Source organism: Gobius niger, assembly GCF_951799975.1.
Source record: "Gobius niger genome assembly, chromosome: 24".
Classification (NCBI taxonomy): domain Eukaryota; kingdom Metazoa; phylum Chordata; class Actinopteri; order Gobiiformes; family Gobiidae; genus Gobius; species Gobius niger.
The window spans coordinates 4,538,421-4,564,989 of record NC_136875.1 but is presented as its reverse complement, the minus strand read 5'-3'; the positions used below and the strand labels follow the sequence as shown (position 1 = coordinate 4,564,989).

General features: G+C 42.9%; 1 long non-coding RNA gene and 1 pseudogene across 2 annotated transcripts in view; one reads left to right on the top strand and one right to left on the bottom strand.

The window, feature by feature from the left end:
• The window catches only part of LOC306982490, a 220,868-nt pseudogene extending 216,848 nt beyond the window's left edge, over window positions 1–4,020 (bottom strand). Inside the window, exons 1-4 of the transcript in view lie at window positions 3,957–4,020; window positions 3,510–3,671; window positions 3,298–3,417; window positions 294–581 (exon numbers count right to left, since the gene is read on the bottom strand). The product of the transcript in view is annotated as an uncharacterized misc_RNA (transcript). The remainder of the gene's footprint in view (window positions 1–293; window positions 582–3,297; window positions 3,418–3,509; window positions 3,672–3,956) is intronic.
• Window positions 4,021–7,163: 3,143 nt separating this feature from the next.
• Window positions 7,164–26,569, top strand: part of LOC306982337 — a 267,481-nt gene continuing 248,075 nt past the window's right edge. The window contains exons 1-2 of the long non-coding RNA XR_013794190.1: window positions 7,164–7,196; window positions 7,269–7,335. This is a non-coding gene — a long non-coding RNA (uncharacterized lncRNA). The remainder of the gene's footprint in view (window positions 7,197–7,268; window positions 7,336–26,569) is intronic.

Sequence of the window (26,569 nt, the reverse complement as noted above, 5' to 3'; positions counted from 1 at the left end):
GGCTGCAGTAGTTGTAGTAGCTGGGGCTGCAGTAGTGGTAGTTGGGGCTGCAGTAGTAGTAGTTGGGGCCGCAGTAGTAGTAGTAGCTGGGGCTGCAGTAGTGGTAGTTGGGGCTGCAGTAGTTGTAGTAGCTGGGGCTGCAGTAGTGGTAGTTGGGGCTGCAGTAGTAGTAGTTGGGGCCGCAGTAGTAGTAGTAGCTGGGGCTGCAGAAGTGGTAGTTGGGGCTGCAGTAGTTGTAGTAGCTGGGGCTGCAGTAGTGGTAGTTGGGGCTGCAGTAGTAGTAGTTGGGGCTGCAGTAGTAGTAGTAGCTGGGGCTGCAGTAGTAGTAGTTGGGGCTGCAGTAGTAGTAGTTGGGGCCGCAGTAGTAGTAGTAGCTGGGGCTGCAGTAGTGGTAGTTGGGGCTGCAGTAGTAGTAGTAGCTGGGGCTGCAGTAGTGGTAGTAGTAGTTGGGGCTGCAGTAGTAGTAGTTGGGGCTGCAGTAGTGGTAGTTGGGGCTGCAGTAGTAGTAGTTGGGGCCGCAGTAGTGGTAGTTGGGGCTGCAGTAGTTGTAGTAGCTGGGGCTGCAGTAGTGGTAGTTGGGGCTGCAGTAGTAGTAGTTGGGGCCGCAGTAGTAGTAGTAGCTGGGGCTGCAGTAGTGGTAGTTGGGGCTGCAGTAGTAGTAGTAGCTGGGGCTGCAGTAGTGGTAGTAGTAGTTGGGGCTGCAGTAGTGGTAGTTGGGGCTGCAGTAGTTGTAGTAGCTGGGGCTGCAGTAGTGGTAGTTGGGGCTGCAGTAGTAGTAGTTGGGGCCGCAGTAGTAGTAGTAGCTGGGGCTGCAGTAGTGGTAGTTGGGGCTGCAGTAGTTGTAGTAGCTGGGGCTGCAGTAGTGGTAGTTGGGGCTGCAGTAGTAGTAGTTGGGGCTGCAGTAGTAGTAGTAGCTGGGGCTGCAGTAGTAGTAGTTGGGGCTGCAGTAGTAGTAGTTGGGGCCGCAGTAGTAGTAGTAGCTGGGGCTGCAGTAGTGGTAGTTGGGGCTGCAGTAGTAGTAGTAGCTGGGGCTGCAGTAGTGGTAGTAGTAGTTGGGGCTGCAGTAGTAGTAGTTGGGGCTGCAGTAGTAGTAGTAGCTGGGGCTGCAGTAGTGGTAGTTGGGGCTGCAGTAGTAGTAGTAGCTGGGGCTGCAGTAGTGGTAGTTGGGGCTGCAGTAGTAGTAGTTGGGGCTGCAGTAGTAGTAGTAGCTGGGGCTGCAGTAGTAGTAGTTGGGGCCGCAGTAGTAGTAGTAGCTGGGGCTGCAGTAGTGGTAGTTGGGGCTGCAGTAGTAGTAGTAGTTGGGGCTGCAGTAGTGGTAGTAGTTGTTAGGGCTGCAGTAGTAGTTGTTGGGGCTGCAGTAGCAGTAGTTGGGGCTGCAGTAGTAGTAGTTGTTGGGGCTGCAGTAGTAGTAGTTGGGGCTGTAGTAGTAGTTGGAGCTGCAGTAGTAGTAGTTGGGGCTGCAGTAGTAGTAGTAGTTGTTGGGGCTGCAGTAGTTGTAGTAGTAGTTGGGGCTGCAGTAGTAGTAGTAGTAGTTGGGGCTGCAGTAGTGGTAGTTGTTGGGGCTGCAGTAGTAGTAGTTGGGGCTGCAGTAGTAGTAGTAGTAGTTGGGGCTGCAGTAGTAGTGGTCAGGTGAGTACATTCGCTCGTAGGGCAGCAGTTAGGTGTTCCTTGGACGGTGCCAACAGTTGCTAATGGAGGGAACGTGGATAAAGTTCCAAGAGCACAAACATTCTCTGAGGCACAGCCATAAACCGGGACTGCAGTCGTTCCTCCAGTAGGCAGTACTGCAAAAACAACAATGAGAAATGAGAAATGTCCCTTCAGGTGTCCAGCTCTGCTCTAAACACATCACACTGTTACTCTGGCCAAATTCACAGAAATCTCAGACTGTCATTCTCCAGCAAATGTGTGTTTTTGGGGGGAAATATTGACTTTTTCCTGCTGTGGTCTTATGCAACAAATGATTTGTAAAGTTCAATATTATGAACCAATTAACTTCTCACTAAAATTAACAGTAATTCTATATATTAAGTTTACATGAACACAATTCATGACAAATTCATGTATTAGTTAATAATGACTTCTTTGCAGCAACCTAAAAATCCAACTAATCATTAGTTCATTGTGTGTTGATAATGAACATGCCCCTAAACTAGTGCGTGAAGCTACATTATAAAAGAGCAAATTCAAACAGAAGAGAGCTCAAAATTACATTCAAGACTGGAAAAAAATATTGGAGTTTTACAGCCCTATGTACAAATAAATCCACCTTTCATACAGCACTGCCATCAAGTGGTCAAACTTGTTTGCTTGTCTCATGTTTGTCCATCCTGCAAACTGATTCACTCATGTGTAACACTTATCCTACAGTGGCACCAAGAGGACATTTCTTATTACTAAATGGACTCATGCAAACAATGCTGACAATTCATTTGGAGTTGGAAATATTATTTTGTTCTAAATTGTAATTTCTTTGTGGTTAATTGTCTACAGTTTGTAAACTAATAAGATCCATATGATATGTGTGTTTTATTGCAGCAGTTACACACACGCACAGAGCAGCCAGAAACTCTTGTAACCGACAGTGGAGTTCGTCGCTAAATAAGACCGAGTGCATCTTTAATATTTGGTTGAATAGTTGAGCTCCTAATCTCCTGACACAGTTGTACATAGGGCTGGCCGATATGGACCAAAAGTCATATCTCGGTATATTTTGGTTGAGTATCGATATACGATATATCGCCCAGCCCTAGTTGTATAGAACATCTGATGAACAACTGGATGACGGACTCAAATCACCAAGCTATCTGGCTAATACAACTCAAGCTCAAACTCAAGTCCCAAAGTGTTTTCTCTCCCTCGGCAGCTTTTAATGCAACGGATCGAAACAAAGCTACTGCCCAGCGCACGATCATGTCCACAGAGGACAGTAACTATTGTGTGAGCTAACCTGCCGTCACAGAAGCTACTCCTACGAGCTGTGCTCAACAGACTGACAGCCAAGACTGACAGCCAAGAGTGATGCACTGTGCACCATGGGGGCAGGGGAGGAGAGAAATAATGTGTAAAAGAAACAGTTTAAAACCGTCAGACAGGACATCCTCAAGGTGTTGAGACTGTAGCATTTGAATACCGTGGTGGACATTTAAACTGGTTATGGTCCCATCCCTATTACTAAGAGAATGTTCCTGTTGGTGTCCAGCTCTGACCACAACACATTACGCTGTTACAGGTGTTCAGTTCTTTATGAGATCTGTTCCTGCAGGTGTTCAGCTTTGGGTCTTGCGTAGAACTTACTTGTGGATGCGAAGCATCTGGTCTCCAGATCGTTACAGTCTATGTTTTGGTTGCATTGCCCGCCACTATTGCACGTCTTGCAAGTCAGTGTGTTGGTGGTTCTTCCAGGATCTGCCAGAGCTGAGTCGAAAGACACACACACACAAACAAAAAATGGTCACAACCAAGCGCTAGCAAACGTAAAATCAATCCTGTTGAAAACGCTCTCTCACCGGTTGCATCGACAGAGTTACAATCGTCTGTGTTGCAGCATTCAGCTCTGGCCAAAACCGGATCAGTTCCCACGTCCAGTGAAAACTGCTTGGTCCCAGATTGGCCTCCACAGAAATTGTTGGTGTCACAGCTCTTGACTAAACTGTTCCCTCCTGTGACCGCTGTGGGCAATTCAAAGACAAGTAAGAGTTAGCTCTTCCTTCTGTGTACTTGAAAGAAAAATGTTTTAATATGGTGATGAAGTTAAATAACTTTGAACATACCTATGTTGGCAGAGACACACTGGGTTATCCCACTGGAGCAGGTGACAGACATTGTGTTTGCACATGTTGAGTCTGTACAAGTCAAACAATTGAGCCCAAAAACTGCAAGAGACAAAAGCAGGTCACACCAAAGGAACCAGGACCAAACAGGAAAACAAACCAGGACAATTAGCTGATATTTACCAGAGTTGATGGAGAGGGCCACAGTTAAGGCCAGAGGAAAGAGCAGCTTCAGTGCAGTCTTCATGGTCGGAGTCTTCGCTTGGCTTCAGTATGTCCTCAGTGTATTCGCTGGTGGATGCTGCTCTGTCTCTTCTGTCTCCTTTTAAAGTGGATGTGATGTTGGGAGGCACCGCTGTGATGACGATCGTTCTGTTCATGTTGAGTGAATGCATCACGCCCTTTGAATCGTCACAGCAGTAAACAACAAGCGTAAGCGTTCATTATTGCTACTGTGCACAAACTGGTTCCACAACTGCATTCCCAAAAGGTAAAGGTGTTGTCTGGGTGGGTCCTTCACATAAAGTACATGTTCTTTACAATCTTTAATTACTATTACTTTTGTTGCACACGTTTCCGTCTCTTCACTGGCTGCAATGAGTCCAGAATGTTGCTGCTGCACCTTTTGACAGGGAGCAAAAATAACTTTGTCACATCTCGTAAATTGTTACGTCTTTGAGCTGGCTTTGAGTTGGTTTTAGAATATATATATTTTTAAAGAGGTCATTGTTTCTTTGAGCTTTGAATGGACTGGCCTTTCAGTACATCACAGACCTCATCTATGAGCTTGTGGCGCCTCGGCCTAAAGACGTGCGATGGGCCCTAAGTCACGGGACGCTCTGCCCCTCCATGTCATGAGGTTTGTTTGCTTCACTGCCAAGACACAGCGCTGTCACAGCTGCATTAAATAAATATAGAACAATCTCTACGGACTGACCCACGGCACAGACTCTAAACAGTGCTAACCCCTTAACTCCCACCTGAACCGAGCACATTTTCTCCAGTTTGGCTTTACCCCAATCCAAAAGCTTCTGGAAAAAAAGTGTGAAAATAGCGACAGAACTGAGACAAAAACAATGAGGAAGCTGTGACAAAAAAGTGAGAAAACTTTGACAAAAAAATGACGAAAAAAATGACAAGAATGTGACCTTTTTTTTTTCTTTTCTTTTTTTTCTTTAAATGACAAAAAAATGACAAAAAAAGTGTCAAAAAATGTGACAAAAAATGACAAAAAATTGATTCAAAAAATGACAAGAAAGTTACAAAATGAGTTGAATACCCCCCCCCCCCCCAAAAAGATGGAAAAAAATGTGATGACGTGAGGAAAAAGAATCATTTAGATGAGTTTTGTAGATCTCAGCTTTCAAATGAGGTGTTACACTGGCCTACAGGATTTGGGTAAAGCTGAACTGGAGAAAATGTGGTTCAGGCGGGAGTTAAGAGGTTGAATTGTAATAGTCTATGGACACTTGAATATGGTTAATATGCAGCAGATGGACACAAACATGAAATGAGTGTTCCAGCCCTTCTTTTTATCGTTCGAACATCCAAAACACTGTCGTCTTCAAACCCTTGAGCTCAGTCATGACGATGATTTCTTTGACACTTTTCATCTCTGCCGTGAGAATTTTTTTTAGGTCTTCCACTCTACCTTTTTGTTCCATAACCCTCAGGATCTTTTAGGTAATTCCAAATGACTGTCTTAATGCGTCCCACCTCAACAGCGATGGCGCCCTGCAGAGGTGGGACAGACTATTGTTTTTTTCTTTTTAGTACTCTTTTTAATCATCACAATTATCCAGCCAAAAAGAATGTGAACCTGATGCGTAAGTGTTTGTCCACGTCACAGCTGGCACAATGTTTTATCACACAATACAAATATGATAATTAGTACTTTAGTGGCTCTGAGACTGAACTGAAGGGAGGGAGAAACATGTTGCTCTTTTGTAGTTCTTAGGTGTGACTTGAAGCAAAACAGTGAGTCAGGTTCAGTTCTGTATGAAGACACACGCGGCCATCCAAAAGCAGGCAAAGTGAATTAATTAATGAATTAAAAATGGCTCGCACAGCCCCACAGTCTGGGGTTTGCTCTTGCTGTGGAGGAGAGAGAGGATGCGGTGGCTTTGTCTCCCCCCCTCAAATTCTACTGCCTATTGTCACATCTCCATGGAGACGAGCTGGAGATGCACCCACTCCCAGTAAATTTTACAGTCATATCTTAGGAGAGGTGAGTGTCACGGGTCCCAGGGCTTGGTGACCACGATGACAAAAAGCAAGTATATATATGAAACCAATAATTGAGACAGAGTTTGGGATTAATCTTTTGAGCCATTGTCTGTCAACTATGCTCACTTGTGAACCAGAGTCAAATAATACGGTTACGGGATAGCCACCAATCAAACATTTCAGAAGACTTTCCTGGCCAACGAGGGGAACTTTGCAATTTGTGGCATAAATGTTTGTTTGTACATTTGTGAGGTACTTTTCAATGATGAAAATATCTGTCATACAATAAAAGCTTGCATTTCAGTTTTATTTAATGGGCAAAATTCTATGCGGTGTGGCTTTAACTTTCACATGAGCAAAGCCTATTTTAATCTTTTACATTAAACCATTTGCAACCCGGGTGACAAAACCCTATTAAATATCCTTTCTATTTGCGTCTGTGCGTCATTAGGCTTCGTCACACGGTCACGTGACCTAGCGCAGCTATCAGACTAGCATAATATCCGGTAGTGGGTAGTGTGGGAAATTGATGTTTTTTAGCTAATGTTATATTTTATAATGCTATTGAATGTTTTTGATGAATTTAATCTATGTGCTTTAAAGTTTCAGTTGAAAACCAATCTTTTCACACGCACATTGCTGCAACAATACCCCATTTCTCGCTCTTGCATTCTTTTGCTCATATCTATGGAGACGTCCAGGTAACTCCAAATAAGGCATCAGGAAGACACTTCTAGTGGAAAACTACTGAGAGAAAAGCTTGGTGACCTTGGCCTAAGCTCAACTCATCTCCTATCTCTTCGTGAACGTCACATTTTTGATAATATATATTGTAAGAGCGCAGTTAGACGATGCTTTTTCCGGGACTGCCCCGCTCGAGCACCGTGTGTGTATTAGTGTAGGGACTTTAGCGCTCGGAGAATCTGTGTTTAGAATTGTAATTGTTATAGGGAATAAATCTTCTTTGACTAAAGCTACTGAATTCTGGTTGTTTCTTCTTGGACCTTGGGATCAACGAACACGCTTGGCGAGACCTTTTTGATACTTTAATACTTTAAACTTAACTGTTTAACTGTGTTTAAATTGATCTTATGGAGTCAGATCTTGTGTAAATTAGAGTGCTAATATTTCCTGTAAAATCGCCTACAGTAGCTACCGGTAAGAGCGAGAGGGAGACGCTGTATGAGGTTGCTGCAGGTATGTGTATCGTTTTACGCTTTAATCATAAATCAGTCTTCTACACTGAAATGTAAATATGCTGAACTGTAGGAGCCGACTACCAGAGCCGTGGGTCGTCGTGCGGGAGTGTTTATGGGTGATTTAAACTGCGGACTTGGTATGTCGCGTCTGTGTAGCTTTCGTAGCCTAGCCGCTACATTTGTTTGAATGGAGCGCTTAGCATTTACGTATATAACCGTTTCTCCGAATATAGCTAACTAAGTGAAATGGTATCACTGTAACCCATTGTCTCATTGGTTCTGATTGTTTTACTGTAATGCTATTTTAGCATACGGTTAATGCTTTGATGTGTGTCAATGCTATGCATCCAAGGCACTTTACGATGCAGTCCAGTCAACCACTTGCACCTTATTTGTGGATGCAGTGTTTACATGTTGATACTATTAGAGTGGTGAATATTTTAATATAACAATTATTGTATTATCTATTCTAATCAAATGTATGCATTGAATCAATTTATTGTACAATAAGAAAATGCTTTGCTATTTTGAAACTTATTTTAGTATTTGAACGTATTTATGTGTGCGCACTAGAAACTTAATTGATCCTGTCCTTTTACACAGGCCAGGTTGGGTGGCGAGCTTAGAGCCCGAACTAGAACCTGTTGAAGCGATAGGCCTGGATCCAAACCAACCGAATGAACTGAACTGAATTCACCCAACCCCGGGCTGGTAGGAGGCTCCTCAGCAGCCACCCTCTCTATTTTGTTTCTTTTGGTTTCCACCAACGCAACCCGTTCATCGCGGTCCCTTATGTACAATTATTTGCCCCATCCCGTCACTAAACCCCCTGGATCTTGCCACCCCAACGTGGAAGTTGTGAGGCCGTATCATGAACTTTTACATCTGTGTTGCACTAATACCATCATTGGCAGAAAGGAAGGATTTGGAGAATGTAAATATTGTACATATTGAACGTTTTATGCAGTATGATCAATGAAATGTGTGAATGGCCATTCGAATATCCCTGTTAAATGTGTTTGTTCAATTTTCTATTTATCACAATATGTACTTTGGTACCACTTAACCTTAACCTCTGAGTTCAGTCTTCATTATTCTCCATTCCTAGAGCCGGATTGAGTGCTTCTGATCTAGCCCAGTTTCATATTACACGGCTCACAAAAACTTAGGGCACACTCAAAAAACACAATGTAACTCCAAGTCAGTCAAATTTCTGGGATATCAGACTGTCCAGTTAGGAAGCCACGCTTATTGTGAATTATTTTCACTTGGTGTTGTGGAAATTAAACAGACAACAGGTGGAAATGAGAGGCAATTAGCAAGATCACTCCAAAAGAGGAATGGTTTTGCAGGTGGAGACCACAGACCATTTCCCTGTCTTCATCCTTTGGACCGTATTTTTGGAACTTTTGCATTTGTCCAGTGTTCTTACCACTAGAGGCATCATGAGGAGCATCTACAACCCACAGAAGTCGCTCAGGGAGTGATGCTCATCCAAAATGGCACGTCCATTCGTGCTGTGGCAAGAAGGTTTGCTGTGTCTCCCAGCGCAGTGTCCAGAGCATGGAGGAGATACCAGGAGACAGGCCAGTACACCAGGAGACCTGGAGGGGGCCGACCGAGGTCAACAACCCAGCAGCAGGACCGCTATCTGCTCATTTGTGCACGGAGAAACAGGAGAAGCACTGCCCGAGCAGATGACCTCCAGAGGGCCACAAATGTGCATGTTGGTCCTCAAACGGTCAGAAACCGACTCCATGAGGGGGGTATGAGGGCCCGACGTCCACAAGTTGGGTCGGTGCTTACTGCCCAACACCGTGCAGCCCGATTGGCATTTGCCCGAGAACACAGCGATTGGCAGATTGGCCAATGGTGCCCTGTGCTCTTCACGGATGAGAGCAGGTTCACCCTGAGCACATGTGACAGACGTGACAGAGTCTGGAGACGCCCTGGAGAACGTTCTGCTGCTGCAACATCATCCAGCATGACCGGTTTGGTGGTGGGTCAGTGATGGTCTGGGGAGGCATTTCATTGGAGGGCCGCACAGCCCTCCATGTGCGAGCCAGAGGTTCCCTGACTGGCATTGGGGACCGGGATGAGATCCTCAGACCTATTGTAAGACCATATGCTGGTGCTGTGGGCCCTGGGTTCCTTCTGATGCCTGATAATGCCAGGCCACATGTGGCAAGAGTGTGTCAGCAGGTCCTGCATGATGAAGGTATTGATGTTATGGACTGGCCTGCCCGTTCCCCAGACTTAAATCCAATAGAGCACATCTGGGACATCATGTCTCGGTCCATCCATCAACGCCACGTCGCACCACAGACTGTCCAGGAGCTGACTGATGCTCTAATCCAGGTCTGGGAGGAGATCCCTCAGGAGGACATCCGTGGTCTCATCAGGAGCATGCCCAGGCGTTGTAGGGAGTGCATTCAGGCACGTGGAGGCCACACACACTACTGAGGATGATACAGACTCGTTTGGAGGAATTTCTACAGAATTTGAATCAACCAGTGACCTGATTTGTCACTTTGATTTTGACTCTAATTTTTGGATCCAGACCTCCAGGGGCTGAGAATTTGATTTCCAATTATCATTCTTATGTTATTTTGTTCTCAACACATTGCCCTACACTATGAATAACGATTTTCATCCAAAAAATCGAATTGATTGACATCTAGGATGTGTTTTTTGAGTGTGCCCTAAGTTTTTGTGAGCAGTGTATTTGGCATTCATATAATTACTAGAATAACTTACAGGTCCGTAAAATGTAAATTGTTGGAAATGTAGTGATGTTAACTCTAAGCGCGGCTCTGGGCTGTCTCTAAAGTGCAGCTACATGTTGCGCTTACACTTACTGCCACTAAGGCCAACATGATGCACGCCAACATCGCAGCTGAGAGCACATTGACTTGGCTAAATACATGAAGGACAGTGAGAGGAGAGAGAGGCATGGTGCACAAAGGTAAGACATCAAGACGCACCATTGAGATGTTGTATATTGCCCTGTTCGCCCTCTGTGTTTCATAATATTTTAGCCATCCCAAAGTAAAGTATAGGCATTTATATGATATGTTGTACCTCTACCACAATGGAGTACTATTTTTTGTGAGAAATATAAGTATTTTCTGGTGGTATTTTCCAAACGCGGAGACAAGACAGTTCGATTCAGTTAACTCCGCTCCCTCTCTCCAAGTGGATCTGCCCATGCATTATTAGCAGTAAAATAAATATAAATATCACAGTGATAAGTGAAGTTACTTCACAATACAGTTATAAGGAGTTGACATCTGCAACACAGCTTCATTATGGCTAACACACATGCTAACACACATGCTAACACACAAGCTAACACACAAGCTAGCACACAAGCTAACACACATGCTAACACACAAGCTAACACACATGCTAACACACAAGCTAACACACGTTTTGACTCACCACCGCTCTGTCCTGGCCTCTCCATCACATTGGGGACTCGTGTTGGTTATAAAAGTTAATCCACTTTGATTCTGGCGAAGGTTCACCAAACATCCATCGAGAGACAGTCACAGAAAAACACTATTTTGGTGATAGTCGCTGAAAATAAATAAAATAAATAAAATAAATAAAAAATTAGACGTACGTAGACGTGCACGAGCGTGTGCGTGATGACTCATGAATGAGCAGAGTTCTCCCTCGTGTGATTTGGCGGCTGAAGTCTGAGCAAAACAAATGAACGGACTGGACTAAAAACAAGGATAAACGACAACTAACAAACATCTCAAGTAAGTTTATGTTTCTCTAAGTCTTTAGCCCAAAACTAAATACGAAATGTATGATGAATATAGCATGTGTGTGTTGGATTATGGTTAATAAGAACTACTGGTACACTACGTCACTGTAAGCTCATTTCTGAAAATTGCATAATGGCACTAATAACCTGTAACTGTTTGATTAATTTAAAAAATACTACCAGCATTTAATGCACTCGGTAAATTTACTACGTTATTTGTGTAAGTAGGCTCAGTAATCTTTATAGCACCATTCAAAGACAAGAAGAAGAAGAAGATCTTTATTTATATAGCGCCTTTCACAGACATGGTCACAAAGCGCTTTACATGAGACAATTGTACACTCACTCCATACTCGGTGGTGGAAAAATACGTTTGTAGCTTCAGTTTCCCCTGGGGGAGACTGACAGAAGCGCTTTCGCGACTGCACACGTCTGCGCCAACAGACCCTCTGACCACCACCATGCATTCACTCACACACACACATCATTCATCCTGGCCTATTGTGCATGTTTTTAGTGGTAGGAGTGCCCGGAGGAAACCTACGCAGACACGGGGAGAACATGCAAACTCCACACAGAAAGGCCCCGTGCAGGTGGGAATCGAACCCGGACCTTCTAGCTGTGAAGCGAGAGCACTAACCGCTGCGCTACCGTGCCGCCAAGCAAGAGCCACAAAGTGCTTCACAACACAGTTTAAAAATCAGAAAAATACACACAATAAAAGGCCAACAACAACACAAAAACCATAACAGCCCAAGAATAACTAATTAAATGCCTGAAAAAATAAGTGCGTCTAAAGTTCGCTCTTAAAGATGTCAGAGTCAATTAAGCACAAAAGTCATTGCGCTGTATGTCACAGGTCAAAGTGTAAATCACTCATTTGTTTGGCTCCTAATGTCAAAACCTGTTAACATGACCTGACTAACATGAAGCTCCTCAATCTCTGCAGGTCCAGCCTGAAGCCCAGAGGCTCCTCCTGATTTTCACACTTCTCTGTAGGATATTGGTGCTGCTTCCCAGCACCACAAAGAAAACATTGTATGGAATATTGCACAAAAAGGACACTCAAGTCCTTATTATGACTGCCTGATGCTGACAGGGTTCACACAAGGTTGTCGTTCTTTTATAGAGCCAGGCTTTTGCAAATAGACTGGATCACCCCAGTTTCCCTGGTTGTCCCGCCATAGGTCACCTGTTCATTCACCCTGTCTTCTGCTCTCCACTCTCCAATTCTCAGGTCAGTGTGATCTTGCCGGTCAAAGTCAGCTGGACACCAGTAATTTAGACCTACATGACACACAAAGTCACATATTCTTTAAATCAACAGGAATAAACCTAATTCTTTGGCATGAGCTAAAGTGGAGATATTTTACATCAGCTTACCTTGGATGTGTATAAAGGATCATCTCTGAACTCCCCGAGCAGGTCGGCGTCGTGGGGGCTCAGTCATGTCTGAGGATAATTTAAGTTACTTCAGTGGATGTTTATACTTTTCTTTTCAGATAACATAGCTACAGTACCAATAAAACCTATATTAAAACACAACAAAATATGCATGATTTCTGCATCTGCCCTGGATCCAGTACAGTACAGATAAATGCTTTATAAAAAACAATATCTTGTGGCGAGAAAGACGAGGTCACAGGCGAGCTGCAAGTAAGTCACTTTATTCTTTCCGCCAACAGCAGAACGGCGGGAACTCTCGACAAAACCACATCAGGGCTAAGACACGCACCCAAACCCTACTGGGTGAGAGACACCTCTACATGTACGCCACAATCTCACATTTTACCAATGAAAATGTAATATAAAGCACTTTTGCAGTGCTCCTTCTTTGTATTTCAGCCAAACAATTCTAGTTGTGATGTTATACTAGCAAACACAGTGAAGTAAAAACTTTTATCATTTCTATCACAACATCAGAAAAGTGGCCGAGCGTAAGTTCATGAGCGCGGCTACGTACGTTCGAAGGGCCGCTAAGCGCCCGGTTGTTCCAAGAGCGGCTAATCTAGCTTTTTAAGCCCCACACTGACAAACTAACCCCCAAAAGTCATCTTAACATTGTAGGTTACTCGCCTGAAATGGCCTTAAAAATGTGTTTTGTATTTAAAGAACGATCATATTAAGAGATTTGTGACAGTGTAGTGGCGTCCGCTCGGCTCTGAGGCTTCGACGGCAGCTGTGCGCGCTCCCGCTGCTTTCACCCACTTGGGCCGTGGGAGCATAGATACAGGTGACGCGTCATACGGGTACTTTGGGCTGTTATGGCGGAAGAAACTGGAGTCATGCACCACTGAGCACCTCTATGTAAAGAGATAGGAGCTGGGACAGCATGCCTCTTCCATGTATATAATTCTATGACTGTGGCCCATATTGACCCGTGGCCAATGCCGGTGGGACGGTCACGTGGGGGCCGCCCGTGGAATTCTGGGAAATAAACATGGCGCCGCCCTTATGGTTTTTTATTATAGATGAATATGAATATATGTGATATACAAAGAATGTGGCCGTGGGCAACATGTCAAACCATTTGGTCGCACCTGTATTTGGTAAACCTGGTAAACTGTATTCATGACCGTGCGTAATAATTCAGGCCATTAATCATAACACGCAGTCGTTGTTTTGTGTACATCCAGCATTAGAGGCGTGGGTGGCTTTTTACGTATGTCAGAGAGTGGAAATATGGCACCGGCTTCAGGGCTGATCCCTATTATACAACAGAAGGAATTACAAAGGATTACAGTTTATACGTTAAAAAACAACAACACTCTGCTAACTGATACTTTATAACTGCTCCGCCCTGTGACAAAGCTATAATTAATGTAAAAATAGGCTCAACTTTATTCAGCTGAGGTAATAATCCAGGTGCGTCCTCTATTAGATGACTGCCCATGCACATTCTTTCTGGACACATGTGGCTGCCTGTGGTGGAACAATGACAACACACGCACACTTGACGAAACCGAGCCCAAGAGTTAAATGTCAGCACTGGCGCGTGGGTGTCATTTTACTGGTTAAATGTCAACCAAGTTTGATTGATTGATTGAATATTTTATTGATTGAATATTTTATTTCGAGATACACAAAACAGACACAAAAGCGAGAAAAACAATAATAATAATTACAACAACAAAAAACAGCAGCCTAGCTCGAAAAGGAGTGGGAAGAAGACAAACTTTGCTGTCAAACTCTAGTTGATCGACAACTCTATCAAATCAAATCAAATTTATTTATATAGCACATTTAAAACAACTGCTGTTGACCAAAGTGCTTCACAAAAGGTCTCAAGTACAGAAAAAAAATATAAATATAATAATAAGAAACAAAACACAATATACAAAACAGCATAGATTTGGCCAGGTATGTGCTAGACCAGGAGTGGCGAACACGCGGCTCTTGGCCAATCAGAGTGCGGCTCTTTGCATGACTGGATAATACAATGCTGCTCTTTACAAGAGTATTGGTACATATTTCCCATAAACTGTAAAACAGTCTTTAAGAATCTTGACCAAAAATCCAACCATGCTCCTACAGACCCTGTTTCCATCTCTACACAAGAATGAGAGCCCGTATCATCCTCGTTTTCGAGGCGGCGTGAAAAGGTGCCTGCCCCACTCAAAGCAGGATGTAGGCTAAACAACAGGCAGGCAGATCGTGGCTCTGGGATCAGCTTCTGTGCTTTTCAGATTTCTGATCAGCTACTCTTTATTTGATGAAATTTGGCCTCATATTCACAGAAAAAGATCAAAATTAGGAAATGGAAAAACGCGACATCACGTTTCGCGGAAATACGCAAAGTCATTGACTTTTCTTTCACATGTGACAGTAACTGTAACAAATACAACTTAAAACAGAACCTCAGACGTCCCCCAGAGGCTCCCGATTAAAGTTTATGAACTTTGTGAAGCCAAGAGTGCCTTCTCTGCGCAGTCCAGTCAGGAAGGACCAAGCTGCACTGAGCGCACAGGCCAGGGGCGAATCATAGGAGGGGGCTCAGTGGGCAGGGCCCCACACACAAACACACCCCAGCATTAAAAAAAAAAAAAAAAAGTCAGTTTATTTAATATATATTTATTTCAATATTGGTTAGGAGTAAAACCAATACATCTAATACAATTATTGAAAAAAAAAGGCCATGCATAAAGTTATAGTTTATTGTGATTAAATATAACAGTCACATTATATTTATTCACAATAAAGTACCACCCCTGGATCTCGCAAATGGTCGGTGCCTTTGTGGCTTCACAGGATCAAGGTTGAAAATTTCGGCTCTTGGTCTCTGACTAGTTAGCCACCCCTGTGCTAGACAGTGTTAAAAGCTTTTGCATAAACAATTTAAAATATTCAAGTGTCTGTGCAGCTCTGATGTGGAGAGGCAGTTCATTCCACAGTTGTCAAGTAGACAAATCTGTCAATGGAATGAGTATATTTGAATTTACATTGCGTTCCAAATTATTATGCAAATTGTATTTCAATGTCACAAAAGTAAAAAAAATAAAGCTTTTCAATGAAACTCATGGATGGTTTTGTGTCTCAGGGCTGTTTGAATCACTGACATCAATCTCAGATGATATATGACGATATTAGACTGTCTTACGATCTCCAGAGCTGACGATCTGTCAGCTTTAAGCACTTCTGCACAGTTGACTCTTTTCACAGTCAGTGAAGCAAACCCAAGCTGCACACTTTCTGCTATGCAATCACGGACGCTAATGCAAGCATTCAGCAGCGAGCCGCTCCTCTAGCGCATACACAACCAGGCTCCTTAATCTAGAGCGTCTGTCTCTATTTCAACTGTATTTATGCAAGTGTCTTTGCCCCCTAACGCCGCCGCTCACAGCGTGTGTTCATTTATTTACCTGGCAACTGTGTGAAGAAGCGAGTGTGTCCTTCATCCTTTCAGTTCTGTCAGGCACTGCATCCTTCTCATCTAAATTTGTGGACCGTGTTCACAAATGCGCTGTTTATCCATGTCTTTGAAAATATAAGACTTGTCCAACTTTGGAGAATTACTTGGTCATGCAATAACTTAAGGCAACAAACTGCTTCCGGTTTGCCTTTTCTACAATAAAAGTCACTGTATGTTAGCGCTTTAGTAAGACTCTTATTGTGAAAGGGTCAGACAGTGACAGAGCGTCGCATCACAGCAGCCTGACGTCATGAGAGAGACGTCTCAGAAAAGATGGCAAACAGCTACAGAACAACAAGCCTTTACCAAACTTAGTGTTACTGTTTTACTTTTATGTCCTGGAGTTTTGTTGTGTTTTTTAAAAAAGTTAGTTTGCTGTAGTTCTAAAGTTCTAAGTCAAAAGTCATGATATTCTATTTTTGTCATATCGCCCACCTCTAGGTGTCAGTTAAGCCCAGTTCAGGGAAAAACTACTGAAAAAAGGACGTTCTACATTATTAAGCAGACCACATTTCTGATCCAGCACAGTGGCTCAGAAACCAGTGGATTTGTGTGTCTATTACGACAAACTGCCTTTTTGCACCATACGTTAGGAATGAGTCACAGAAGGCTTTGCGTGTGAGCAGTCTATACCCTTAAACAGTTTCAATCCCTCGTCTATGCTGTGTGTTTTAATGATTGTTCAAAACTGTTCAAACAGGTTTCTCTTACAAATGACATTAAGTCTCAAGAGATTACCTGTATAAATAAAGGATATATCGTAATGACCTGCTAAAACAACATGTCTGTTTGTTGTGGCTGCCGTCCTGTGTCTCCAACTATAATCATTAGTGCAGAAGATTGATGGCCTACCTGAGATTTTCTTCAAGTCTGTATACTGGCTAGCGAGTATCGATACTAGTTAGCATACGGTGCATCTGGAAAGTATTGATACCCCGACACTTTTCCCACATTTTGTATTGTTACTGCCTCATTCCTCATTCCCTCCTCAATAAAAACTCTACACACAACATTCCATAATGACGAACTGAAAAAAAGTTTTTTTTAAATGTATTGCAGATGTATTTGTGTATGTGAGCTCTCTGCCTCCATCATTCAGGTAAAAGACCCTTTACAACCTGGCTCTTACCGGCCCATGAGCTTACTTAATGTGTAATACAAATTCCTGGCAACGGTTTTTGCTTTATAAAAGACAGACAGTTGTTCTTTAATGTAAGGAGACTCATGAATATTATTTATACCCAAGCAACAGATCCAATCCGGAGTTGCTGCTCTCTCTGGATGCGTTGAAGGTCATTGACAGGGTTGAGTGGGATTATCTCTTCCTGACCCTGTCGAGGTTTGGATTTGGTCCCAGTTTTTGTATCTTTAATCAAATTATTATATGTTCAACCACAGGCATCTGTTCAAACTAATAATGTGAATGAATCTTACTCCACTCTTGGACACTCAACTATTGTGGTACGTCTCAAATGCCAAATAAATCTCTCCCAATTAAGTCAGTTTTTAAAGATTTGGGGTTTATATCAGGATTTAGGACCATTTTCCTAAAAGTGTTCTTTTTTATCAGCCGTTCAGCCCAGTAATCTAATACCATATTAAACTTTTATCCATTTACTATTTCAACACATTTTAGGTATCTGGTGACAATTTTCTGATCTTTTTAGAAATGTACGAACAAACAAAACACAATTTGGACAAATGGGGAAACCTCCCAGTTTCTCAAGAGGGAAAAATGAATATTCTACCAACATTTTTCTTTGTATTTCAATGCATATTTTTTTGGTTTTATTATTACAGAAGCCTTTTAGAAAACTGGGCAGTTTGATTTCCCAATCCATCCATCCATCCATTTTCTTCCACTTTTCCGTTGCCGGGTCGTGGGGGCAGCTGTTGGATTTGCCCCTATGGCTCCTCCTCTAGGTGGTGGGTCCACAGAAGGACGGCCTCACGATTCTAACCGGGCCTGTTGGTCTCTCATAAGGGTCTTCTGAACCGCTCTTTGTCTGACTCGTCACCTAGGATCTGTTTGCCATGGGAGACCCTACCAGGGGCACGAAGCCCCCGACAACAGAGCTCCAGGATCATTCGGGCGCTCAAACCCCTCCACCACGTTAAGGTGGCGGCTCCAGGAGGGGATTTCCCGATCCATTTGGAACAAAAAGACTCCTAGGATTAATATAGTTTAGATGAATATAAAGACCAAAGGAACTTGGTGGAATGGGTTTGCCTCGCTTCAGATGTTATATCCAATCTTTGTCTTTCAGGTGTAATGCAAAGGGAGCTGACATGGTTGAGATGGAGAATCAGAGTTGTCTGACTACCTCTACTACTACTACTACTACTACTACTACTACTACTACTACTCCCAAAGTCTTGTCATCTCTCATACTGTACAGTTTGGCATCAAATTAGAAAACATTTTAATGTCAAGATATTTCAGTATTAAAGAGGGGGTATTATGCTTTTTTCAATCACATAGTACTTGTCTATAGCGCACTACAAAGATGATGAAACCTTCTGTTGGTCTGTAAATGCAGTAAATTAAAATAACTGCCTTGAATAAATTTGCTCTCAGCGAACGTCTTGAAATAGGCCTCTGTCTCTTCAAGAAGCCCCGACCCATTCCGACACGCCCCCTTCAGCACTGTCAGTGCCATCATCACAACACTACTGCATGCATCTCCTCTCATCTCCTCCACACAAACTACGATCAATTTTAATTTTACTGTTGGAAAAGAGCTACGCTTTTTTTTAGATTTGGCTGTAGCTCTGGGGAGTCCAAATGAAAACTGTAAAATAATGAACTAGACTGTGACTCTCAGCTCAAAAAGATGTGTGTGTGAAACAGAGGCTTGTTTGTAAAAGAGAAAGTTGTGCACGGGACTGTTTATTTTTTTCGCAACTTGGACATTTTACGGACACATTGTTCATTTACGCTTGCAAAAAAAATTACACACGCACGCATCTGATTACACTCCATACTCGGTGGTGGTTAGCGAGGCAACCAGATCACATCACAACACATCAGCCACCACCACCAACCACTCACTCAGTACTGCCAGGCCCTTCCCTGCTTAACTTCCAAGGTCTGACGGTGTCGCCTTCACTGCCTTACACCAGCCAAAATCACAGATAAAGCACCATGGCTCTCAAGAAAAAGAACATGCTTAAAATGTTTAATGACTCTTCAGCCGCTTTTTGCATTACTATTATTATAATTTTTTTTTTGCAAAATAAAAAGTCAGGAGTTGGTCTGATAGGTCAACAAAAGAAAAACTAAATCTTTCCATCCATCCATTTTCTTCTGCTTTGTCCAGGGCTGTGTCACGGGGGCAGCAGTCTCAGCAGAGATGCCCAAACGTCCCAATCTATGCACACTTCCTCCCGGCATAGTCCCACCAGTGTGTCCTGTGTGTCCACAAGGCCTCCTCCCAATAGGACATGCCTGGAAACCCCTCCCGAGGGAGGTGACCAGGCGTTTCGACGTGAAGGAGCAGCGACTCTACTCCGAGCTCCTCCCGGGTAACTGAGCTCCTCACCCGATTTCGAAGGGTGCGCCCAGCCACCCTGCGGAGGTATCTTATTTCGGCCGCTTGTATCCGCGATCTCGTATTTCTGTCAATACCCAGATCTTATGACCATAGGTGAGGGTGGGAACGTAGATCGAACGGTAAATCGAGAGCTTTGCCCCCCGACTCAGCTCCCTCTTCACCACGACAGTCTGATACAGCGACCGCATCACAGCCCAGAGGCAAGGCACCCGACCCCAACAGATCCTCAGGAGGGCGGGCCCATGTCTTGTGTCCCGGGGGGAGAGGCCCAACCACCAGACGCCCGCATTCGAGCCCCAACCCCAGGCCTTGCTCCAGGGTGGGGCCCCGGCTGTGCCATACCGGGCGACGTCACGATCCTTGAATGTCTTTCGTCCATAAGGTTCTTCTGAACTGCTCTTCCTCTGACCCGTCACCTAACACCTGTCATGGGGGACCCTACCAGAGGCATAATGCCCCAGACAACATAGCTCCTAAGATCATTCAGGCAGTCAAACAACCCCACCACAATAAAGGCAGCAGTTCACAGGGTTAAATCTTTAAATGTGTAAATATGTTTTAAACATTTTCAAATTGCAGCTGCTTCAGGGACCAATCAAGAACCAGATTTGTTTTTTGGGCATTGAATTAAGTTGATGTCAGGCACTTCCACATGTAACACTATTATTTGATTCCCCTTTTCATATTGATTTTGGATTCCATGAAATAAAAAGCAGTGAAGAGCTTTTTATTTCTTATTACTTATTCCCGTCAGAATTGGGATACCTCTGCTCTGTCACAAGGATTCTGGACCTCTGATTAAAAAAAAATGCAAGTTCCTTTTTTTTATTATCATTTTCTCTTGACGTCCTATTGTTTGTGCCTCTTTCTGTGACACGTAGCTTCACTATAATATATAACCTTTCAAATATTAAACATTTCTTTGTTGCAAATGCACAGAACAACCCCAAAAATATTCAGTCTTAGCCATAGGACCCAGTATACAGAGTATTCAGAAGCTCCACATTAGTTATTCAACATGGTGAGTAATGTTTTTCTCCTCGTCACAGCTGGCACGATAACCCTCTAATTTATCATACAATACAAATATGATAATTGTTACTTTAGTGGCTCTGAGGCTGAACTAAAGGGAGGGAGGGACTCACGTTGCTCTTTTGTTGTTTCTAGTTGTAACAAAGACGTGAGTCAGGTTCAGAGTGCGTTAGTTCAATTATGTATGAATGCATAATGAGATAGTAGGACGGAAAAAGACACACACGCTAATCCAAAAGCAGGCGAGGCTCGCATGTCACACCCAAAAGTAAAATAAATTACCAGACCCCCGTCCTCATTTCGTACAGGGTTTGGATTGTCACAATTGAGCTCCGTTTTCAGGTGGAAGGGAGGAACTCCTTTTAAAGTTTGAAACGACTGGTTCTGATTTTCGCTAGCGTTTGGTTATGATGTATGTATTGCGTCTGAGTGAGTGAAGCAAGCTGTCATGACTCTTGGGGGCAGGAATGTGCAAGGCTACAATTAAAATTTGGGAGCCGAGCCAGAACGGATTGAAGAGCTTCCTGTACTTTTGTATCTACCGCCAATGCCAAACTACAACCAGCAAATCCGGCGCAAATGCTTGACGTCACCTACAACCCCTGCTTCCCACGCTCGCTGAATGGTAGGCTGAACTTCAACTGATGCAACCTGGCCAAATGATAATTAACTGGAGTTTATGGATGGCTAAGGCCAGGCTAGCCTAATCCCAAAATGTATACAATTATTTCTTTACACAATACCACATAATGACGAAGTCAACAAGGTATTTCATAATGCTTTGCAATTCCCAATGTAAAACACAAAATATGTATGTAAGTGTAGGGTATGAGGGTTTATTAATCAATTAATTTGTTTATTAATTCATTAATAGGTTGTAGATTAGCCTTAAAATTTAACGGGGCACCAGTTCGAAAAGCGAACAAAATAAAAGTAAGAATAGGAGGCTAAACTACAGATTTATCTGAAGGAAGTAAGGTCTTTAACATACACATTGACCCTTATTCTGAAATAATAAACACAGACATTACCAAAGCAAACTGTGGTTTATGGAGGTTTAATGATCAAAATCAATTAACAGACGGCATTAAATATTAAAGTGCAAACAGAATAACCTAGAAGGCTAACAGGATGAATAATCAGATAAAATGTTCTAAAATTGTATCTGAAAGTCAGTAAGGTGGTTATGTGAGTCTTATTGAGCCAGGTCTATGAGCTGCGCTTATGACCGTGAGAAAGGTTTTCCACGCCAACTGTGGTCCGGCGTTCCAAAGTCCTTGTGTCGGCCTTATGGTCGTGGTCTCTGGGTGGCGATCTCAAGCTCATGCAGGCGTGGCTGGGGTCTCTCCAGCTTCTCTGGGCCTTGGGGTTTGGATTGACCAGCTAGACTCAAAATGGTTTCGCTGAAAGCTCAGCAATCAAAAATGTTGTTGTCTTGTAGGAAAAATGCAAATGTTCTTAGAAGAAGTAACTGATAGTTACAAAATCACGTCAAATGACGGGCTCAAACTTAAAATTCCGAGTGGTCCATCTGAGACAAAGCGAGGTCAGAGTTGAGCGGGGGATGTTAGCCATGTGCTCATCCTGCCGTCTCTCCTTCTCCAACTCTTACCAGAAGAGGTTTCAAAAGAGAAGAGCCATTTGCGTCTCTCTCCAGCTTCTTTTATACCGGGCCCCTTTGTCTCCGCGGGACTCTTTGACCAATGATTCAGTCCGTAACCCGATATGACTGGAGCCCAAGTGGGAATGTCTTTGGGAGAGAATTCAAGAATTACATTTCTATTGCGATAAACACATTAACAACTTCACAACTTTCCAAACAACATTTCGACAGTATGTTTGTACATTGCATCTTTGTTGACCTGGGGAAGAATTCATCATTAGAACAGATTGGTTGAGTTCATTCTCACTGTTCATGAATCGGATGTTTGAGATTCAGTCTTTAGTCCAATTCGAAGGTCAATAAAGAGTTCTCGTCTCTGGTTGTGAAGGTTAAAGGATAAGATCACAGTCTTCATTTTGTCCTGAATTGTGTTCGATCTGATAAGCCATTCACAAGACAGGAAGTGAAGACATTCCGAAGCCATAAAATGGCCTAGGAGTTTTGGAGTGGGGGTTGAGCTGCTCTCTGGAATGCGTTAACCATGGCGAAGGGCAATAGGCGAACCTTCACACGCTACATAAGTATTCACGCCATTTGCTATGAATCAAATCAAAACTGAGCTGATTGTCCTTGAGATGTTTCTGCGCCTAGAAATTCTGACAAAGGGCAGCCCTGGCGGAGACCAACACGCACCGGGAACAGACTTACTGCCGGCAATGCGAACCAAGCTCCTGCTGCGGTCATACAGGGAACGGACAGCCCTAATTAACTAACTAACTTGAATTGTTAAAAGGAATGCACTTGTATAGACTCATATATAAAAGCACTGAACACTACTGTAACTTCATAAGGTGTTAAAACATGTCTATGTAGTGTACAGTAGGTAAAATAATCAACTCCTGAATATTGTCAAATTCTACAATCTTCAAAAGTGTAGTTTTAACAATATCTGGTGTGGAGCATATATGACAACATTAAAGTGTTAAAATTAACAATATAAGAGTTGAATTGACACTGAATTTGCTGTGCACAGACTTTAACATGCTTATACGGAGAAAGTGAGCATCTTTTCTGGAGATGAACGACTCTCCAGAAATCTCCCCATCACTTCTATGGGAAACAGGAAAAGCTGTGATCAGAGGCACAATCATATCCTACTCATCACACAAGAAAAAAAACAAAACAGAAAGAACGGGAAAACAATCTGGTACTTCAATTTAAAGGTCCTATGTCATGCAAAAATGACTGTTTGGAGCTTCTTCTTTTTTTTATTCTTTATTTATACATCTTAAAGATGGGTACAATTACTTATGTGTGCAAACATGAGCACAGTATTATTGTTCACTTTCAAAGAACACTGCCCTATCAAAAAACAAATAGAAAAAAACAGAAAAACAAAATCAGAAACAGAACTTCAGGGAGTGACCATTACGTTGCCTTTTGAAAATGACTTTTTAGAGCTTTTAGCCATGTTGTTGTGCTATTTCCTCATCAAAAACACCCCCAGAGTGGTTTTAGGTTTAATTCACGCAGTTTTCAGCAATCCTCCTGAATCCTGCTCTCTGAGCAGCTGCTCAGGTAAACACCCTCTCCTGGTAAACGACTGAGTTGTGACAGTCTGACGTTTTTTACGTCATTGTCTCAAACAGGAAGAACCCGACGCCTGTAATGTAATGCCTTATGGCCTGATTTTAATTCATAAAACAGCTTTTTAATTATTTCTGTTGTAAGGAGACAAAAAAACGCTGTCCCTGCAGCCAAAACCGACAGTGTCTGAACTGATGTCAGGTCAGGTTTGCGCTGAAACGTGTGAAGGAGCTCTTTCTAACCTACTCTGGACACGCCTTTTTTTTTTACCAAACGCTAATGTTATGGAGAAAAGCACAAAATAACTTCATTCAACCTTCCTACAGAAGAGGCCACTCGCCACAAGTTTGTATTTCTTTACAGGATTTGGCGACGTGTTTTTCTTTGACTTTATCTGATGGATGCTTGGTGAGCCTTCGCCAGAATCCAAGTGGATAAACATTTATAACCAATGCGAGTCCCATAATATAAACACCCGATGGAACGGCCAGGACAGAGCGGAGTCAATCAAAACAAATGTTAGCGTGTGTGTTTAATGTGTGTGTTAGCTCGTGTGTGTTAGCCATTTATGAAGCTGTGCTGCAGATGTCAACTCCTTATACCTGCATTGTGAAGTAACTTCACTTATTGCTGTGATATTTATATTTCTTACTGCTAATAATGCATGGGCAGATTAGCTCCGACAGAGGGGGTGGATTTAACTAAATTGAAGCATTGTGTCTTCCGGGTTTGCAAAACACCCCCAGAAAATACTTATAATTCTCACAATAATGAGTACTCCATAGTGGTAGAGGTACAATATATCATATAAATGCTTATAGTTTACTTTGGGAGGGCTAAAATAGCATGATACAGATCCTTTAAGCAATTAACCGATGAATACAACACAAATCCAGATGAACAGAAAACTACAGACACTAAAATAAACATTCTAAGCAAAAAGACATGGGATATCTTATCACCGCTCCTACTGAAAGTAATCACAGAAATCAAAACAACATTGACAATGCCACCATACATGAGTCACAACATAGAATGCTGAACTCAGGTTGTGTTGAAAGTCAACGCTTAGAGGCGCGTTTTTAAGAGTGACTTAAAACTCAAAAATGGATGAGGCTGATCGAATGCTCAAAGGGAGCTCGTTCCAAAGTTTGGGTCCAGCGGCCGCAAACGCCCTGTCACCTCGGGTTTTTTTCTTGGAGCGGGGACAGGTTAAAAGCTGAATGAAGCTTGTTTTAACCACAGAGCTGATTTGTTTGTCAAATTTAAAAGAGCTGTCAATTATTACTCCAAGATTTCTTACATGGGAGCTGAAGGGAAGACCGAGATCAAAGGTCTGGTCAGTATTGCCGAACATAACAATTTCAGTTTTGCTCTCGTTTAGGTTGAGGAAGTTTAGCTTCAGCCAGTCTTTCACTTCCTGGAGGCAGCTCTGCAAAGACTGCATAGAACTGCTTTCTGACTTAAGAGGCATGTAAATTTGGATGTCATCGGCGAAGCAATGAAAGGAAATGTCATATTTTCTAAAAATTGAGCCCAGTGGCAGTATATACAGGGAGAACAAAGCTGGGTCTAGAACAGAGCCCTGGGGAACTCCACAGGTGAGAGGGTTGAAACACGGTTTAAAACCGTGTCCTTAATCCCAACACAGGATTCCATGCGTGATAATAAAATCTCATGATCCACTGCATCAAAGGCTGCAACGAGATCTAGAAGCACCACAACAGCTGCCTGGCCAGAGCCTGCCATTAAAAGCAAATGATTTAAAAAATTTAAAAGTGCAGTTTCTGTGCTGTGGAACGATTTAAAACCAGACTGTAATTTCTCTGTAATTTTATTTGCATCCAAATAGGATTGCAGCTGAGAGAAGACCACTTTCTCTAGAACCTTTGACAAAAAGGGCAACTTGGATATCGGTCTATAGTTAGACAGCACTGAAGGATCCAAGTTATGCTTTTTAAGGAGAGGCTGGACAACAGCATGCTTAAACACCTCAGGAACACAGCCGGAGTTCAAAGAGGAGTTTATCAACTTTAAAATACACTTTTTAAAAGTGTAGGGGGGAGTGCTTAAAAAAAAAAAATCAATCGGACCTTTTTTAATTTTTATTTGTTGTTGTCATCCAACTGTCATCATCAGTTAGTTCTGACTGAGCACTGGTCTTATATACACAGCTGGAGGTGATGACCCAATAGGCCACACCTGTGACAGTCTGTGTTGCCAGATTAGATGGTATACCTTCCTTTGAGGCAATCCCCCTTTAGTCTAAGGGAGAAAAGATGTTGATTCTGAAACTTCTGAGGCATTGTCTTTAGCACAGCACTATAAGTAGTAGACAAATTGTGCCATAACCAACCCCCTGTTCAGAGAAGGCTTCTCCACTTTAACATAGATGGCCTCCTTTACGCCCCTCTCAAACCACCTCTCCTCCCTGTCCATTATATGGACATCCTGGTCTTGAAAGCTGTGCTGATGTTTCTGCTGATGTAAAAACACTGCAGAGTCCTGTCCAGAGGAGCTCGGGCGTCGATGTTGATACATGCGCTTGTGTAGAAGCTGCTTGGTCTACCTATGTACAAGTCTCTACACTCCTCACTGCACTGGACTGCACACACGTTACTCCAGAGGCGTTTTGGAGTGCTGTCTTTGGGATGAACCAACTGCTGTCGGAGTGTGGACATAGGCTTAACATATACAGGGATAAGATGCTTCGAGAGGACCCTTCTAACGTTTTCGGACACCCCGGAAACATATGGGATAACCACATTCTTCCTTCTTATTTTATTGTCCGGTTTCTGTTTCCTATCCTTAGTTTTGAGTTGTTTACTTTTGGTTTTTGTGAAGGCCCACTGTGGGTAACCACAACGTTTCAACCAGTGCTCAATGTGCATATGTTCCTTTTGTCTCCCTT